A 21,063-nucleotide genomic window follows, 5' to 3' on the forward strand; every position below is an offset into this window, starting at 1 on the left:
GGTGGTGGGGTCGGATTGCAGATGGCGGAAGTGTCGGAGGATGATGCGTTGGATCCGGAGGTTGGTGGGGTGGTACGTGAGGACGAGGGGGATTCTTTTTTGGTTCTCTCTTCCCTTGATGGTTTAATGGTGTATTTTGAATCACACGAACGAGCGGCAAGTTTGTTACTTCCATGCATTTCAACTTATTAATAACTAATCTCACCTCATTTCTATACAGCTTCTGATTCTCCCCACCTTTCCCAAGAAACTGGATGGTGTCAATTCCCAACATAAAAGTCTGAACAGCCACCCGGTGGCTGCAGCTTGCTATTCGCGTGTCCAGGATTTCACACAGCTCCACAGTTGCCAACATTTCTCTGAATGCTCTATTGGCAATGCTGTTTTCCATTTTCATTGCAAGTGGGTATTGCCAGACCACCAGCTTCACCACAGCATCTCTCTGGCCAGCTCACACACTACTTCAGCCATTCAGGATCTGCATGTTTCAGCTAGGTTGTTTTGCGCACAGGGATGCACATGCATTTTATTCTTCCGCACAGGAAGAATTAAACAAAAAACACGAGATTTTAAAAAAGTTATTTTTCATTCAGTGTGCAATTTTAAAAAGCACAAAACTGAAATGTCATGGCCTTCACACCAGAGTGTTGTGGGGGCTAGATCACTGAAAGTTGATACAGAGGAGGTAGATAGAGTTATGAAATATTAAGAGTTGAGGGCTATGAGGAGCTGAGAATGGAGTTCAGGCTTAGAGCAGATCAGCCATTACTTCATAGAATATAAATAGCCATGTCAGAAAGTGAATGGGAACCAGTCCTTAGTGAGATCAAATACCTGTTGGCAGGCACCGTCATACTCAGTCAAGAGGCTCAACCAAACTCAGTTCCTAGGTTTGACTACAGTTAAAAGGACATAGGAAACAGGAGCAAGAGTAAGCTATGGTTAATGCAAGGGTTTGGTGTATTAATGGGCAGTGGGCTCAATAGGGGGCAGTTCATGGAGTCCTGAGATAAGTGGGAAGCTCAAGTCTGGGATGTAGGGGGGACACTGTTGTCACAAGCTACAATCCTTCTGGCCTTAACTTAAGGAGAAGGATTGGCCATTAAGGACATAACGTTTCACAAAGTCATGATCTGGGGGATAAATTCAGGACGTAAACTATTATATAAAGAGGTAGAATGACAATGGTGGGAGTAGGGGGTTAGTGGAGGTTGAAAGAACACAGGGAAAGTAACCAAAACAGGGAATATGAAGGATGAGGGAGCGGAAAATCAATATTCATTTCAGGTCAAGCCTGCAAGTCACTCAGAAGGACAATAAGCTGAAAACTTGGCATTGTTGCTTGAAGCTCAACTGTGTAATAATGAGATAAAATGACTGCCATTGCATGCAGTGTGCCTGGAGTTAGTAACTGTTTTTCTCTTCACGGACACAATATAATTTCTTACATGTAAGATTTTTCTAGGAGCTTGCAAGGTCTTCAGGCTGTGCAGAAACGGCTGTTGGAAGACAAACTAGCCCCTCTAAACATGGCATAGTAGGTTGAATGGCCTCATTCTGTTCTGTAACCATTCCCCAATGCTGATTCCATGAAAAGACTGTTTTTATTGAAAAGCAAAAGTGTAGAGAATTCAAAACACCTTATTTCTCTGGATAAGGAATAGTTTGGGAGATAGAAGACAGACAGCAAAAATAATGGGTACGCACAGTGCGAAATGGCAGAACATGATAAGCCGTGCCCCCGGGAACTATGGTTAAATCTCAGTGTTTTCATTATATTCATAAATTATTTGGATAACAGACTACAAAGCTGTATTTATAAGCTTGTTGATGACACAACACTGAGTAACTCAATTTACAGTATGCATTTTTCTTGATGGTGAACAGAGGCATTGATCAATTTAGTGGCTGGGCAAAACCGTAAATGGCATCCTACGTGGAAGGTACAAGGTCATCCACTTTGGATTCATGAATGTTTGATCCGAGTATTTTCTGCTCTTTATTTGATTAACTGGGACCACATTCAGTCACCCCACAGTCATCTTACAAAAATGACCCATGTTACAGGAGCATAATCAATAAATATTTATGCAGGAGCAAATTACTGCAAATGCTGGAATCTGTACTGAAAACAACAGGTGCTGGAGTTCACAGCAGGTCAGGCAGCATCCATGGAGTGAGAACAAGTTAATGTTTCAAGTCTCAATTACTTTTCATCAAAGCTGAAAATTGATGGAAACTTAACTCAGTTTAAGAAGAATTCTATTACCTGTGTCTGCAATGCATTCAAGTCCCTGCAGTGACTACCAATGACAGGGGAACAAAATATTTTCCTAAACAATGATTAGAGGGATTGAGGAGTCAACGCACAGAGATCATTAAAGCTAATGGCATTGTATAAAAATATTAACAAGGCTAAATTAATATTAGTTTTCATCTCAAAGGGTGGAATACAATGGGTGAATGCTCTGTCACAGCCGTATACAGGTTTGTTTAGAACACATCTGAAATATTGCATTAAGTTTTATATACTGTACCTCAGGGAGGAAACATTGGACTTGGAGGCGATGCAGTACAGGTTCACCAGAATGATACTGGAGCTAGAAACATGAGTTATGAAGGCAAATTGCGTAGAGCATTCTATTGAGTATAAAACCTTAAATGGTGATCTATTTGAGTGTTTGAGATTGAGATAATTAAGACATTTGAAAGGAGTTACGAATCGTTCTAGTACCAAATTAAACAAGACAAGTGGAGAATGTTGTAACTGTGGAGCTGCTCAGAATCTACTCTTTCATGGGATGTGTGCATTGCTGGCAAGACCAGCACTTGTTGCTCATCCCTTACTGCCTTCAAACTGAATGGCTTGCTTGGCTATTTCAGTGGGTAGATAAGAGTCAGTCACATTGCTGTTGGTCTGGAGTCACATGGAGGCCAGACCAGGTAAAAATGACAGATTTCTTTTGTTCATGGAGATTGAAGGTAATTTTATGGTTACTGAGACTACCTTTAACTGTAATGTTCTCGTTCACTTAAACAACAGCAGATACCATGGTGGGATTTGAAACTCCATTAAAATTAGTGTGGGTCTCCAGTTTACTGGCTATATGACATTATCATTATACAATCATTTTCCCCCTTGGGACAGCAATTATTCTGTCAGAATGTTTAGATTAGGTTGGGAGAAGGACAAATAACATTCTAAAATAAAATTGCTGAATGGACAAACGTGACTTTCATTGATGCAAGGAAGCATTTGGTCATGCTAAACTGTAGTCAAAGATTGATAGACAGAAATATAATGGAGCAATGGATAACCTTTAAAGGATAACTCACTTTAGGACAGTCTAGGCAAATTTCACAAGGGAGAGCAGGAGGGAAATGAAAGTTAAAACTCATTGAGAACGACTGTCTTAGTAAGATGAAACAGAAAAAGGACGATATGGTTGACATTAGCTTGATAATATTATGCAGAATCAGGTGGACATAAGCAAATTGAAGAAGTGAAAGCGAAATTAAGAAGATAAGAGACAGTACAAAAATAGATCAGCAGATAACACAGAAGGAAATCTTCTGTCGCTAGGCTGTAATTAACAGTAATCAGAGGAGCTATGGGACTGAATAGCAACTAATAGAGAGGGATGTATCAAATCCCAACACAATCTCTTGTTTACAGAAAACAAAAACAAACACAAACAAAATCAACAGAGGCTGAATTTCATCCCGACAATTCAAACTAGTTTCGACATCACAACCAAAGAATATTTTTGGAATGCAGATAGATGTACAGGTGAATTTCCTAAGAGGTTAACATTAGGATCCATGTGATTCCAGCATAGATTAATGGTTTCAACATGGGAGTTCAGGGCACAATTTAAAAATCTGCAGAAAGCATGAAACTTAGAAGTGTAGTAAATAATGAGGAAGCTTGGGATCGATTTCAAGAGGAGATGAACAGGCTCTTTTGAAGAACAATCATACTGGGCTTGAAACATTAACTCTGTTGCTCCCTCCACAGATGCTGTCAAACCTGCTAAGTTTCTCTGCATTTGTCAACTATCCATCTGGGTAATCAGAAACTGTATAAAGTAAGAGATTTTTGGGAAAATTCAGTGCAGTAGATGGTGAAAAAGTACTTTCACAGGAGACTTTAATCAAACACTCATCAATGGTTGTAAATGTTGTGTGAAGAACTGGGGCACTGAGAAGACAAGTTGAAGAAAATTTAGGAAAGAGCTATTTGCACATTCATCATATTTTATCTGGGCAGATAGACACTGTTTGCTATGGTTGTACAGTTTCAGCTGTACAAATTAGCGCATTATGTTCTTTCTTAAACTCTGATTAGCTCAACAACCTGCCACTTTGGTTGTACTCAATCCTGATTGATTGTTTAGGTAGTGATAACTCTCAAGTATCTTTCAAGATCAAAGACATTGTAACTTGAAGGAGTGAATAATGTAAAGATATGGGTTAAGCGTGGGAGTGGGATTAACTGAACTGCTCTTTGAAAGAACGATCGAAGATTTGTGGGACTTTTGCAGTGTTTGTCTTTTAGCTATTTCAGTACCATGCATGAAGTGTCGTACAGTCATTGAGATCTACAACACAGTAAAAGGCCTTCAGTCTATTGCATCTGTGCCAGTCAAAAACAACGACCTTCTAATCTATTCTAATCTCATTTTCCAGTTCTTGGCCCATAGGCTTGTGTGCCTTGGCATTGCAAGTGCACATCAAGAAATTTCTTAAATATTATGAAGGTTTCTGCCTCTATCACCCTTACAGGCAGTGTGTTCCAGATTCCCACTACCCTTGGTTGAAAAATATTTTCCTCACATCTCCTTACCTTAAATCTATGCCCCCTGGTTACTGATCCCTCCAGCAAGGGGAAAACTTCTTTCCTGGGTACCCTATCTCTGTCCCTCATAATATGGCCCCTCTTAATCTCTTATGCTCCATGGTAAGCAACATCAATCTGTCCAATCACTCTTTATAAGTGAAACTCTACAGCCCATGCAACATCCTCCTCAACATTATGTCCAATGCTATCACATCCCTCATACAATGTGGATTCCAGAACAGCAAAAAATACAAGCTGTGGTCTGAACAATATTTCACACAGTTCGAACATAATCTCTCTGGACTTAAACTCTATGCTTCGACTAATAAAGGCAACTGCCCAATATGCCTTCTTTACCACTTTATCCACCTCCCTGATACCTTAAGGGACTGGGACACAAAGCACACCAAGGTCCCTCTGATCCTCAATGCATCCCAGGGTCCCACCATTCATCATGCATTCCCTTGATTTGTTATTCTTGTTTTAGCATCACTTCACATTGATGTAGATTGAATTCCATTTACCGCTGATCAGTCCATCTGATCAGTCTGACTGTTCCCTCATGTAACCTAAGGTTATCTTCTTCATTATTTACCACCCCACCAATTTTTTATATCATCTGCAAGCTTACTGATCAAACCTCCCACATTCAAGTCTAAATCATTTATATAAAACACAAACAGCAAGCACCTCAACACTGACCTCCGTTGGAATGCACTCAACACACTCTTCAAGTCAGAAAACCCACCTTTAACCATATCTCTATGCTTCCGGCCACCCAGCCAATTGTGGATCAGAATTTGCCAAATTTCCTTGAATCTCATAGGGTCTTACTTTTGCTATCATTCTTCCATCTGGGACCTTAGCAAAAGCTTAGCTGAACTCCAAGTAGACTAATCAAATTTATTGCCCTCATCTGCACACCTAATGACCCCTTTGAAAAGTCGTCAGACATAGCCTCTATTTATCAAAACCGTGTTAATTGTTCTTGGTTATGCCCTGCCTCTCCAAATACAGATTAATTCTGTCCCTCAGAATTGTTTCCAAGAGTTTCTCTCACTACCAAGGTTAGACTGGCTGACCTGAAGTTTCTTGGTTTATTCCTCGCTCCCTTCTTGAATAACAGTACCACATTAGTTGACCTCCAGTACTCTAGTACCTCTCCTGTGGTAAGAGAGGAATTGAAAAATTTCCAAGCACCCTGATATTTCCTCCCTTGCCTCACTTAACAACCTGGGATACATTTCATCCAGACCTGGGGATTTATCTACTTTTAAGCCTGCCAGACCACTCAGAACCTCGTCTCTGTCTATGCTAACTTGTTTAATTGTATCATAGACCTTCTCCCTGATTTCTGTACCTGTACCTCTCTCGCTAGTGAACATAACACAAAATATTCATTTAGAATCCTACCTATATCATCTGGCTCCAGTCACAAATTAGCACTATGGTCCAAAATGGGTGCTACTCCTTCCCTTGTTATCAGTATACCCATAATGGACCTGTAAAACAATTTAGAATATTCCTTTATTTTACCCACCAGTATACTTTCATATCACCATTTAGCTCTCCTAATTTCTTTTTAAGTTTTCTTCTTGCATATTCTACACTCCTCTAGGGCTTCTGCTGTATGAGCCCTTGGTATCTGCCAGAAGCCTTCACTTTTCTCATAATCCAATGCTATATATCCCTCAGTATTCAGGATTTATGGGATTTGATGGCCCCACCCTTTTTCTTTATAGGAGCATGTTGACCCTGTATTCTCCATACTTCTCTCTTGAATTCATCTCACTGTTCTGAGACAAATTTGCCTGCAAGCATTCGCGTCCAGTCCATTATGGTCAAAGCATATCTGATCATGTAAAAATCAGCCTTCCCTCAACCCAGAACTTAGATTTCAGGCCCATTCTTGACATTTTCCATGACGTTTCTGAATGTAACAGAGATAAAAGTAGAAATTGCTGGAAAAGTTCAGCAGGTCTGGCAGCATCACTGGAGAGAAATCAGAGTTAACATTTCAGGTTGAGTGACCGTTCCTCAGAACTGTTCTGAGGAAGGGTCACTCAGCCCAAAATGTTAACTCTGATTTCTCTCCACAGATGCTGCCAGGCCTGCTGAGCTTTCGCAGCAATTTCTATTTTTGTCTCTGATTTACAGCATCACAGTTCTTTTAGTTTTTACTGAATCTAATAGAGCTTTCATTTTCGTCCGTGTGATACACTCCCACTGATACCTCAATCACTTGCCCAGCTCTGTTATCTACAATTAAGTCCAGGAGTGCCCATTTTCTTGAAGGGCCTTCTATGGCTGACTTAAAAAGCTCTCCCGGATGCATTATCAGATTTTCTTTCTATCTGTAGCATTTTATAGACTTTGCATTAAATCTAGTGTGCTATTCTTTTGTTCAGCTGCATGTTTTGTCTAATACAATGCTGAAATTGGTTGCTATAAATTGACAGCTCCCCTCTCCCTTGTTTGAAACTGAACACATTTATTGAGTTTCCAAATCCCTGTTTCTCAAAGTCTGGTGTAAACATTTAACATACTTGTACTGGATTCCTGGAGCACTATTTTCAATCTGGCATTATCTCACTTATTTAATCATAAATCGATATCTCTTCTTCTTGCAGAAGCACATTTAATTGCCTCGCAAAGGCTTGTCTTAATATCCGCTTCAGTAGCTCTCTTCAGCAATTATTGTCACTGTAATGATAGAGCATCACTTTGCTTTGCATCAAAGTAATTCCATTGTATTTCTACTTTTAATTTGATAGCATTTGCAGATTTCTAACCTTAGGACAATTTTTAAACATTGATTCCCCATACATTTTCACTCATTGTATTAAAATAAAAAAAATGTTAGACAGTCATTGGTTGTTATATTTAACTTATATAATAGCGGCATGGTGGCTCAGTGGTCAGCACTGCTGCCTCACAGCACCAGGGACCCAAGTTCAATTCCACCCTCAGGCTGTGTGGAGTTTGCACATTCTCTCTGTGTCTGCATGGGTTTCCTCCAGGTGCTCTGGTTTCCTCCCACAGTCCAAAGATGTGCAGGCTAGGTGGATTGGCCATGCTAAATTGCCCATAGTGTTCAGGGATGTTTAGGTTAGGGGGATGGGTCTGGGTGGGATGCTCTGAGGGTCGGTGTGGACTTGTTGAGCCAAAGGGCCTGTTTCCACACTGTAGGGATTCTATGAACTCTAATAGGATGATGGAATTGTCACAGTGCAGATGGAGGCCATTTGGCCGTTGGTCCCCTTATTGGCCTCTCAATGAGCACCTCACCTAGCACCAGTGACCTGCCTCCTAACCATATGCCTGCATATTCTTCCTCCTCAATTCACCGCTTAATTCCCTTTTGAAGGCCACAATTGAACCTGTCTCCATCAAACTCTCTGGCAGTGCATTCCAGATGCTATCACTCATTGTGTGGAAATGTTTTCCTAATGTCACTTTTGCTTCTTTTGTCACTTACTTTAAACTCATGACCTCTCATTCTCAACCTTTCATGAATGAGAACTGTTTATCCCACAGCTATTCCTTCCACTTGCATTAGTAGCCTAGCCATTACATTGAATATATTTGCATTTGCCAAATTGTCAGTTTCTTGTTGGCTTGCATTTTGTTTATTCACTCATGGGATGTGGGCATCACTGGATGGTCAGCATTTATTTCCGGTCCCTAGTTGCCCTTGAGAAGATGGTGGTGAGTTGCCTTCTGGAACCGCTGCAGTCCACCTGTTGTGGGTTGACCCATAATGCTATTAGGGAAAGAATTCCAGGATTTTGACCCAGTGATAATGAAGAAATGGCAATATATTTCCAAGTCAGGATGGCGCGTGGCTTGGAGGTGAACTTGACAGTGGAGGTGTTCCCATGTATCTGCTGCCCTTCATTGAGGGATTAGACAGAGCTGTCTGAGAATCTTTGGTGAATAAGTGCATTACTGATAGAATCATTGCATCCCTACAGTTTGGAAGCAGGCTAACCGGCCCATTGAGTCAACACCGACCCTCCAAAGAGCATCCCACCCAGTCTTAATCCCTTACTTAATTCCTATAATCCAACATCTCCCATTGCTAATCCACCTACTTTGCACATCTCTAAACATTATGGACAATTTAACATGGCCAATCCACCTAACTTGCACATCCTGGGATTGTTGGAGGAAGCTGGAGCACCTGGAGCAAACCCATATAAATACAAGGAGAATGCAAACTCCACACAGACAGTCACACGATGGTAGAATTGAACCCGGGTCCCCAGAGCTGTGAGGCAACAGTGCTAACCACTGAGTCACTATGCTGCCCCATGTGGTTAGCATCTATTTCATAGCTCCATAGGGCTAACGTCTTCATTTTCATTGTAAAGATGTCATTTTGGACTATCATTTAATCTCTGTATGTCCAAAATGGTCTTACTACATCAGGAGTGTCCTTGATGACTTCAAACCATCTTTTCATCATTACTTTCTGTCAAACTTGGAAAGTTGCATCTTGCTTGCTTGATTTGAGGAAGACTTGTTCAGATTCAATGTCTTCGTTGAGGTGATAACTTCCATAGTGTGTTAAACGGCTGATACTTGTTGAATCTGTAAGGTTTCACTCTGTTGTAACATCCTCAAAGTTCTTCAGAGGGAGTGCTGCTGTCACAGTGGATTGGTAATATATATAGAATCATAGGATTTTACAGTACAGAAGGAGCCATTTTGGCCCTTCATGTCTGCAGTGGCTCACAAAAAAGCTACTCTGTTAGTCCCATTCTCCAGCCCAATCTCTTTCAGATATATATCCAGCTGTGTTTTGAAATCTCCCATGGAAGCCGCCTCCACCGCTCTTCTAAGCAACGATTCCAAACTTAACAATTCTCTGAGTAAAGACATTTATCCTCATCTCACTCCTAGCTCTGTGCTGACAGTTTCCAATTTGTGACCCCTAGTTACTGATGTATCAGCTGTGGAAACAGAATGTCTTCCTTTACCCTGTCAAAACTGCTCATAATTTTGAACACCTCTATAAGGTCACTTCTTCCCCAAGGAATATAAGCACAATTTCTCTAATCTTTCCTTGTATCTAAAATTCTTCATTCCTGGTATCATTGTAGCAAATCTCCTTTGCACTCACTCCGTGTCTTTAATATCCTTCCTGAAATAAGATGCCCAGACCTGAACACAAAACTCCAAATGTGGTCTGACTAATGATTTGTAGAATTGCAGCTTTCCTTGTTTTAATACTGTATTCCTCTATAATTCCAATGATACTATGAGTCTTTTTAATAACTGTTTCAGCTTGCTTGGCCACCTTCACATAATTATGCACTTGAGCCTTGAGGTCCCTCTGCTCCTGTACTCCATTCAAAGTTGTACTATTGAGCCTATATCGTCTCTCCATTTTTCTTCACCAAAACGCAAAACCTCACATTTGTCTGTATTGAAAATCATCCGCCAGATGTCGCCCATTTTGCCAACTTGTCTATGTCCCTCTACTCAGTGTCATCCTCATAATTCACTATTTTCTCTTGCTTAGTATTATCTACAAATTTAGAGATTTTGTCCTCAACATTCATCTCCAAATTGTTTATATAAATCAGAAAAAGCAAAGGTCTCAACATCAGTCCCTGGGAACACCACTTTAAACCCATCATATGTCTGAGAAATGCCCATTTTTAGCTACCCTCTGTTTCCTATCTTTTAGCAAACTTCCGATCCATGCTTGAGTTCTGAGGGAGGGTCACTAGACCTAAAATGTTAACACTGATTTTTTCTTCACAGATGCTGCCAGACCTGCTGAGGTTTTCCAGCAACTTCTGTTTTTGTTTCCAATCCATGCTGCCAGGGACCAGCGATCCCAAATTTCTAATTTTCTAACTAGCCTGTCATGTGGCACCATATCAAATGCTTTTTGAAAGTCCAAATATTCTGTCCATCATAGAATCATAGAATCCCTACAGTGTGGAAATAGTCCCCTCGGCCCAACAAGTCCACACTGACCCTCAGACCATCCCACCCAGACCCATTCCCCTATAACCCACCTAAACTACACATCTCTGAACACTACAGGCAATTTAGCATGGCCAATCCACCTACCTAGCACATCTTTGGAGGGTGGGAGGAAACTGGAGGAAACCCATGCAGACGCGGGGAGAATGTGCAAACGCCACACAGACAGTCACCCTAGGGTGGAAACAAACCCAGGTCCCTGGCACTGTGAGGCAGCAGTGCTAACCACTGAGCCACTGTGCCACCCATATATTACATCCACAAATATCTTACATCCATTACAAATATATTACATCCAAAACACTACCTATTCCACTGCCTGTGTCACCTCATCAAAGAATTCAATTAAATTTATCAGACATGACCTGCTGTTGACAAAGCCATGATGAATGTCTTGTATTAACTTATTTTATTCTAAGTGTATATCCATCTTTCCTGTATTATGGCCTCCATCAGTTTTCCCAATATTAATGCCAAGTTGACAGGTCTGTAGTTTCCTGTCTTATCGTTTGCCCTTTTCTTAAACAACAGAATCACATTTGCAATCTTCTGATTCCCTGGGACTAATCTTGAGTACAGAGAAGCCTGGAAAACTTCTGTCAATGGCTTCATGATTTGCTCCCTTACCAATCTAGGATACGTCCTATCTGGACATGGTGACTTCTCTGTGTGGAATGCTGTCAGCCTTTTCAGTACCTCCTCTTTATCTATCACTATACTGTTCAGTTGCTCAACACCCACATTTTCAACTGGGCTATGGTTGCCACTTTCTAATTTGATAAAGACAGAAACAAAGTATTTATTTAGTATCTCTGCCATACCTCCCCTCCCATCCCCACCACTGTTTCAGTGAGCAGTTAACCCTGCTTGCTCTTTATGGGCCCCATTCTATCCTTCGTTAATCTTTTACAATTAATATGTTTGAAGACCATTTTACTATTTGCTGTAGAGAAGCCAGCAATTCATTTCTCATGCTTTCTCTTAGCCTTCCTTATTCGAAACTTACTCTCTCTCCTTCATACTCTTTCTGTTTTCTATTGCTGTTATTATACCAGTATGCATATATGCCTCCTTTAACTATTTACTTGTATGTCTCATTCAGATGATATCTCTGCAGAACAGATGCATTCTTTGCATATGACCAGGGAGACAGATTTGGTTTGAGGAAAACACTTTGAAGTGGTTAGTGGCCAGACTCTACTGTTACTTTGTCTCTCACAAACAGGGACTGATTAAGCTGCTCACAAGCAAAGGGAAGAGTCAGGTACTCTCTCAAAGTGAACAAAACATCGATCAGTTTGCATTTAAAACTGGTTGTTAATGCAATTGATATCCATGCTGTACAGGGTTGCACAAAATCCTGCCTCACTGCAAGTGACTTCATTCTTGATGTATTATATCTAAATGATGAAGTCATCTTCCAATGAGGCATAATTTAATACACACACACACACACACACACACACACACACACACAAGTATACTCATATATAGATACATATATAACTACATATATCCATATACATATATAAGATGTATATTATTAACTCATTGGCATTTTCATCACAAGTTATTTGATTTTGCTAAAGGCTGCTCCCTGTTCTTTGTTCTGAGACAACTGCCCATCCTTAGCAGTGAGCTCAAGTGGAGGTTTACAAATCCAACAAATCATTGCAATGCTTTCACATCTGTGGTGCCTATACCTTTACTAAGCTCTCACCTTTCAGGATCTCGGCAAAATCCTTTTTACAGTCAGTATCTGGACTATGTATTTGACTTCAGGAATCTTCAATTGCACATATTTCATGCTCAGCTTCAGCAATCCCCATATTGGACTTGCACTACCTTGTGATTATGATTTGTGATGGCTTCTTCCATTATGTTTCTACATCCATCAACTCGAGCATCATCCACAATAGCTTCTTCTCTGGAAAGATCATAGACTACCTTGTGCTGACTGCATTAAATTTTTCTGGAGCATCATCATTGGCAGTCTCTCGCAGAGAAGGATGACTCTCTTCTACTCTCAGGGTGAGTCTGTAGGTGGCTGTATAGATCGATGCAGCCTCCTCAGTCTCTATTACACTTGATGCAGAAGATGGTTGCAGGAAGTGATGGGTGGTGCGTTGGTGTGGCACCACGCTCCTTATGCTGTTTCTACCTGGTTTCCACTTGTTCCCAATGGCAAGGCTCGAGGTGCACGATGCCTTCCCAGATGCTCCTCCTTCACTTTGGACAGGCTTGGGCCAGTGATTACCAGGTGACTGTGAGAATGCTGAACTTCACCAGTGAGGCCTTAAAGGTATCACTGAAGTGATTCTTCCATCCATTTGGGGCTCGCCTGCCATTTTAGAGCTGGGAGCAGAGCATCTGCTTGGGGAGTGTCATGTTGGTCATGCAAATGACATGCCCAGCCCATCGCAGCTGATCAAGGGTAGTTAGTGCCTCAACACTGGGGATGTTGGCCTGATCGAGGACCCTAGTGTTGCTGTGTCTTTCCTGCCAGCGGATTAGCAGGATCTTGTGCAGGGAGTATTTGTGGTACTGCTCCAATGCCTTGAAGTGTCTGCTGTAGACAGTCCATGTCTCAGAGCCATGTAGGAGGGCAGGAACCACCACAGCTCTCTAAACCATGATCTTGGTGTCGGATCTGACATTGTTGTCTTTGAACAACCTTTTCCTTATGCAGCCAGAGGCAGTGCTGGACCTCTTTATCAATATTTGCTTTGGCTGACAGGACACTCCCTAGGTATTGGAAGTAGTCAATGTTCTCTAAGACCTCCCCATGCACCTTGATGTTTGGGGGTTTGGTCTACAGTGCTCAGCCAGGCTAGTGGAGTGCCTTTGACTTATGGATATTCAGGACGATACCCACGCTCTCATATGCCTCCAGAAAGGTGCTGATGATGGGCTGGAGTACATCGTCTGAGATTGCAAATACACAAGCATCATCTGCATACTACAGCTTGATGACTCTGGTTGGGGAGAGTTTGGTTCTGGCTTGAAGGTACCAGAGGTTAAATAATTTCTCACTGGCTCTGCAAGTTAGTTCCTATCCAGCAGAGAGCTTGTCAGGAGTAAGGTGAAGCATTGCAGCCAGGTAGATCGAGAACAGTGTTGGGGCAATGATGCAGCCCTGCTTGACACTGGTCCGAATGGGGAATGAGTCAGTGGTGGAGCCATTTGTCATTACCATGACTTCCATGTCACCGTGGAGGAGGCGATGGATGATAACAAACTTCTTGGTGTAACCATAATGCTTCCCAATTGACAGTATCAAAGGCTTTTGTAAGGTCAAGGAAGGCTATATACATATGCAAATACTCTGCATTTCTCCTGCAGTTGTCATGTGGTGAAAATCATGTCCATTATGCCCCTCTGCAGCCAAAAGCCACACTACAATTTTGAGAGGATTTTCTCAGCCACAGGGAGGAAATGACTGAGGAGGACCTTGGCAATGACTTCTCCAATGGTCGACAGCAAGAAGACTCTCCTGTAGTTTCCAGAGTCAACTTGTTTCTTTTTTGAAAATGCTTACGACTGTATAATCTCAAAGTTCTCCTGGGAATGCTCTCCTCCTACCAGGTAAGACAGACAAGGGCATGTAGCTGCAGCCAGAGCTCTTTGTCTCCACACTTCAATGCCTCAGCAGGGACAATATCTGCCATAGCAGCCTTGTTGATCTTAAGCTAGTGACAGCCTTCTCTACTTCGTGTTGTTGAACTCGTGCCATGGGATACACTCAAAGATACTCGGATCAATGACAGAGCCCTAGTTGAGGAGGTCTTTAAAGTGCTTACCCCCAGCATTGTTTGATGGCTTCTTTAACTTTGATAAGATCATAGAACCATAGAGTACCTACAGTGTGGAAACAGGCCCTTCGGCCCAACAAGTCCACACTGACCGTCAGAGCATACCACCCAGACCCATTCCCCATAACCCACCTAATCTACACATCCCTGAACACTATGAGCAATTTAGCATGGTCAATCCACCTAGCCTGCACATCTTTGGACTGTGGGAGGAAACCAGAGCACCCAGAGGAAACCCATGCAGAAATGGGAAGGACATGCAAACTCCACACTGACAGTTGCCCGAGGATGGAATTGAACCTGGGTCCCTGGCACTATGAGGCAGCAGTGCTAACCACGGAGCCACCGTGCCACCCCAACTTCGTCCTTGGCCAGCAGTGGGGTGGGGCCCTGGGTGTTTGGTCTGTAAGTAGACTTGATAGCTCAGAAGAAACTCTGCATATGATGGTTGTCGGCCATTCATTGGGCCTCCAGTGCCTTCTCCACCCACCACCTGTTCTTTATGTCGCAGGTTTGTTTTTGGACCTTGGACTTCAGTCATCTTTAGACCTGCCTTTTGTCTTCTGAGTGCAGTTGTTGGCTTTAAGAAAAGTCATGTGCTTACAGCTTTTCAGTTCTTTGATTTCCTGATCATTCTCACCAAGCCAGTCTTGGTGTTTCCTGGTTGATTGACTGACCGAGTTTTTGCAAGCATTGATAATGGCAGTCTTGAGGCAGACCAGAGGCTGTTGGGATTCTGTGATTTGGCTTCGCTGAAGGTCACTAGGTTTGAAAAGAGGAGTTGGTTGTATGAAAATACTTTTTCCAGGTCTTTGAGTGTCTCGATGTTGAACTTCTTGCGGCACTGCTTCTGTTGTCTCTGCTACGGCACGGCTATATTTATGTTGATCTTGGCTTGGATCAGGCGATAGTCTATCCAGCACTTTTTGGCTCCTGTCATGGCATGGGTGATTTTAATGATCCCTCGCTCTGACGATGACAGTGTTTGGAGCATGAGTGCCACCACATTGTCCTGTATTTATCATTGTATTGTGTTGGTGATGAGGAGGTTGTGTTTGCAACATCTGATTAGGAGAAGGGTGCCATTGGAGTTTTGCTTCCCTACTTCTTCTTTCCTGATTACATCATCCCAAAAGTCTGTACTTCTGCTGATTCTGGCATTGAAGTTGCCAAGAACAATTATTTTGTCCGCTGCAGGGACCCATGACAGAGATTGGTCAAGGCTGGAACAGAATGGTCGTCAGCTGCTGCATCAAGCATTGGTGCATATGCACTGAATACTGTGACATATTGGTTCCAAGCAAAGGTGAGTTGGAGTGCAATCAGGCATTCACTTATTCCACAGGGGAAGTCTTTGAGTTGGTCCACCAGTTTGTTTTTTTTGCTGAAGCAAACTCCATGGATGTGGTGCTCTTCTTTGGCCTTGCCTTTCCGTCTCTTTTCTCTCTGAGCTGTCCTTCCTCTGCCTGCTGGGTTTCACTCAGGGTGGTGATGTCAATATCATAATTCTTGAATTCCCGGGCAACAATGCCAGTGCACTGGCGGGACTGTCCATAAAGGTCCTGATGTTTCAGATCCCATACTTCATCCTGAGGATGTGGAAGGAGCCTGTACAAAAGTTCTTTTAACACAGGGAAACCTTTGTACACTGGCTACCAAATGGCCTTAGCAGCACAAGGTCTTGGTCCAGTGCTGAGGAGGGTCCAAGAAAACTGGAGACCAGGCTCTGCTGTTTGGCCCTATATTACCTGTGGTGAAGTGCAGATAAACAGTTCGGCACTGAGTACTGCCTTCTGCTGGGGTAATGCAAGATCCAAGGTGAGGAGAGTGGGATAAAGGGGAAAGGATAAGAAGGATAGCACAGTTGCCACCATTGCGCTGATCACACTCAGTCTGTGATTATAAAATCACCAGGCTGGGGGTGAGGGTTTGTAAAATCACTGATCTGGGGGTTGGGGGGGTAGTTTATTAAAAACATTAAACTGGGTTGGGGAGTTTACAAAATCACTTAATTGGGGGTGTTTAGTTTATAAAATTACTGGGCTGGTAGGACTTTATATAGGCATTGGTTTGGGAGGTGTTATAAAGATTACTTGGGGAGGTTTAAAAACACTGGGCTTGGATGGGTTATATAGATATTGTTCTGTGAGGTTGTTATAATATTACTGGACTGTGGGGTGTTATAAAATTACTGGGAGGTTATAAAAATACTGGGCTGGGGAGTTGTGATAAAATTACTGGGGGATATAAAAAACCCCAGAGGGATTATATAAGCACTTGGCTTGGGGGGTTGTTATAAAATTATTGGGGGTTATGAAAATACGTGGTTAGTGGATTGTTATAAAATTACTGGGGGTTACATAAACACTTAATCGTGGCTTATGTAAACACTGGGCTTGGGTGAGTGGGGGGCTCTGTTATAAAATTATTTGAGCGGTTGTATAAACACTGGGCTGGATGTAGGGGAGTATTACAAAAATCTCACTGCAGCTGAAACAGGAACAGGAGCTCTGGCAAGTAGGTGGTTTGTGGGCACTTCCTGAGCAGTGGAAATGCCAATGGCATACATAACCATCTGTATCTCCTGAATGACATCCAGTAGGGAGACAAAACGCTGTTGGTTTCATTCAGTTTCATTTTACAATGACCTTACTTCGCATCTCGGGGTAGCAAAGATCTTTGCTTTGGCAACAATAGAAACTGCTGGAAAAGCTCAGCAGGTCTGGTAGCATCTGTGGAGAGAAATCAGTGTTAATGATTCTGAGGAAAGGTCACTCAACTCAGCACAGATGCTGCCAGACCTGCTGAGCTTTTCTAGAAATTTCTATTTTTGTCTTTGATTTACAGCATCCGCAGTTCTTTCAGTTTCCATGCTTTGGCAAGTTGTGGTAAAATCTGTCCAGTGGTTGGCATGGATAGTGAGATCTTTTGGAAGTTTTATTGAAATCCTATGGATCTATGCATATTCTCAGTTTTCCAGTTTTTTTTAACTGCAACCAAAGTGCTGATCCAGCCTGTAGAAGTTGTCACTTTCTTGGTTCTTCTTTCTTTCTCAGCTCTTTTAACTTTCAGGCTGGACTCAAAGGAAGACTCCTCTGCAGGTAGTTGCTCTCACACTCTCAACCACTTCGAAATGATACTCATCAGGAAGGTATCCAAAACCTTGAAAATATTTTTGTAATCTTCTAGCATCTATTCAATAGTCAATGATCAGGTGCCATGTGAAACATTACAAATCACCGCTGGTACATTTAAAGTTATCAGTCCATGTTTAAGACTTATGTCAGCTGAATTGAGTGAATCTTGCTTAAAACCTATAATCTGGGTCTCTAGATCTTCACTTGTCCCACTGCATTTGTCTGTATTTGTCATCTTGGTATCAAGATCATTCTATTAAATAGCCTCAACCTTACTCTTGAGGGTTTCATTTTCAAACACGTCTTAAGCCAATTTGCACAGGCCTGTAAATCTCATGATGGGAGGGTTGTTGACACAGGTAACCTCATAACTTCTAAAAAATACTTGGATGAGCACTTGAGGTGTCATACAATTAAAGCTACGGGCCTAGTGCTGCAAAGTGGATCTAAAATATATTTAGTATAATTGTGGTGATGCAAACTCAATTGGCTGAAGGGACTCTTCTGTACTGTATGATCCTATGATTCTCATTTAAATAAAAATGAGGAAATTATTTTTCGCACAGAAGGTTGTGAGTTTTTTGAATCCCCTTCCTCAAAATGCAGTTTTTAAGGCAGAGGTAGATAGATTTTTGATTACCAAGGTGATGAAAGATTATTGGGGATATGCAGGAATGTAGAGTTGAGGTTAAAATCAGATCAGCCTTTGTCTTATTGAATGGCAGAGCTGACTTGTTCATATGTTTGTGCTCTCACAGCAGGGTCTCATTTGCTGAAATGTCAAAATCTCAGGATTCTAGATGTGTTAATATGGTCATTGACTGATCAATAGACTCCCTTTCCCTTGAGTTCTAACATTGAACACATAGCATACATAAGTAACATTAAGATGGTTTGCAACACGTATCATCGAAGCCTTTAAAATTGGTGTTTTTCTGCTCCTCATTAAGATTTAGGCTGTAATATATCTTATGCCTTCTTTCCCCACAACTGATAACAGAGTTTCTACTCTTATGTGTTCAAATTTTATGATTAATTAAAATATCAATAAAGCAAGATGACTACCATTACGTCAAGAATACAGTTGTGCCTCCAAAATGGTGTTCACTGTGTATAGATGCTTTATTTGTGCTGACTGAGCCACTTTGGTGAGAACTGTAGTGTACACACAGAGTAGGCAGATTTAACACCAATGAACAACACTGATTTCATGACAAAGGCAAAATTTTGGAGATCGATACTCCAGACCAAATCTTCCCTTTGCCCAGCTAACAAAGCCTTCAGCAGCAGGTATGTCGCGCCACCAAGCCTATTTCTAAGATCATCAACTACATTTAGCTGTTCAGTACAAAACAAGGGGATGTGTTAAAATTAGATAAAACACTAGCTCGGCCACAGCTGGAGTTCTGCTTAGGGAAGGATGTGAAGGCGTTGGAGAGAGTTCAGAAAAAGTAAACAAAAGTGGTTCCAGTGTTGAGGAGTTACAGTTACGAAATTAGATTGGAGATGTTGAAACTGAGGGAGAAAGCTGAGAGGATTTAAATGATCAAAATCATGGGAGGTAGAGGCAGGATAAACAGCAAGAAAATGCTCCCACATGTGAAAAGGTCAAAAAGAGAGGACATGGATTTGAAGTATGAAACTAAAGTAATATGAAGAAAAAAACTTTTCACACAGCAAGTGGTTAGGATGAGAGAGTGTTGGAGTCAGGTTCAATCCAGAAATTAAAAACAAAATTAAGCAGTTATCTGGAAAGGATGAATACCCAGGGTTACAAGGAAAAAGGAGAACCTCACTAGGTGAGATTCTCATTGGAGAATCAGCACAGACATGATGGACCAAATGGTTTCCTTTAGCACGACAAGAACTTGGTCATTCTGTGATTTTCTGTTGGTTGATTGGTGAGACTATTCTGCCTCAGTTCTGGCTGCCCCTGTACAGGAAAACACCCCTTGCTCCAGGCCAATCTCATATCCCCCACCAGTTAAGTTCTGCTGCCTCTGGTTATAAGCCAAATTATTTTGCAGGCATGTCAGTGTGTATGGTTCTATGATGTGTTATGTGCAGACTCTGAGCTACACTTGTGATACACGCAACTGCACTACAGTTGCAAAGCAAGGTGAAGCTGTTAACACAACTCAGTGATGGGTATATGATGTGTTGAGTAGTGTTTTAGGCTAATAGCACAGGTTGGTGGGATGTGACATTTGGCAATGCATTCATTGACTTTGATCACTATTGTGAGGTTATTGAACTTCTTGCAGCACTGTATCTAGGTTCTCATGCCGGGATTCCTGGTTTTGATCATCGCAGCTATCTGGTCCCACTACCTTCTCAAAACTTGTCTAGAGCGATTTCTGTGAATTTGTAACATTCCCCACTACATGAACTAAATAATCCAGTGCAGTATAGGAAAACCTTAGAGCCTAGTGTCTGTCATTGTGTTAGAGACAATATTAGTACAGTGTTGCCCTTTCATTGTGCCTTTTCCATTCTTTTACAATGACATTCACCACCTGCTCCGGGCAATAGTGCATTTTCCCTTTAAGAAGTCGAGGTTGGCTTTACGTGACACAGGCCGATTTTAACTGTTATTAGCATCAATTGGTTTTGTACATCCTGCTCAAACGTGTAGCCATCCAACAACAGAATTGGCACAGCCTGCATACTGCAATCAAGTCAAAAGAGTATGAAGTTTATGCTCTGCCTGTATTGAAAGCAAAAGTAAAGCAGAAATACTTAATTGTCCATAATAATCTTTACACATTTTTAGGAGTTATCCAATTTTGTAGTTTGTATATTTGATCTGAAATTCCTGTTAACGCACACACAAAAAGAACACATCCAGTGGACAAATGTGCATTCTAATAAATGCCACAGTAATATCAAGTTTGCCATCATCCTTCCTAAGTATCTGCCCCATATTATTCATGTGGAAAGAATTTAAAGGAGATATAACTGCAATGTTGAATATCTTCAAACAGCAATCAAACTTGAGCCCAGGTTCTACCCACATATCATAAAACTCTTGAGTACACTCATCTATTGCTATCTTCCAATTATACAAATAAAGTTTACTTCAAGAATTCCCTTGGTGGTGCCTCTCCAAAAACAGATATTGACCTTCAGCAGTCTTTGAGCAGTATTTCTCTCCTTTTACCAAAGAAGATTACATTAATTGAGTAAATTCAAAGGTTGGTTAACCTATTGACTGGTGTTTAAAGACTGGTGCATTTTTTCTCTCATTGCAGTTATCCCATATTTGGAACTATAA

This window comes from Rhincodon typus, chromosome 3 (assembly GCF_021869965.1).
Source record: "Rhincodon typus isolate 14 chromosome 3, sRhiTyp1.1, whole genome shotgun sequence".
In the NCBI taxonomy this organism is placed as follows: Eukaryota; Metazoa; Chordata; class Chondrichthyes; order Orectolobiformes; family Rhincodontidae; genus Rhincodon; species Rhincodon typus.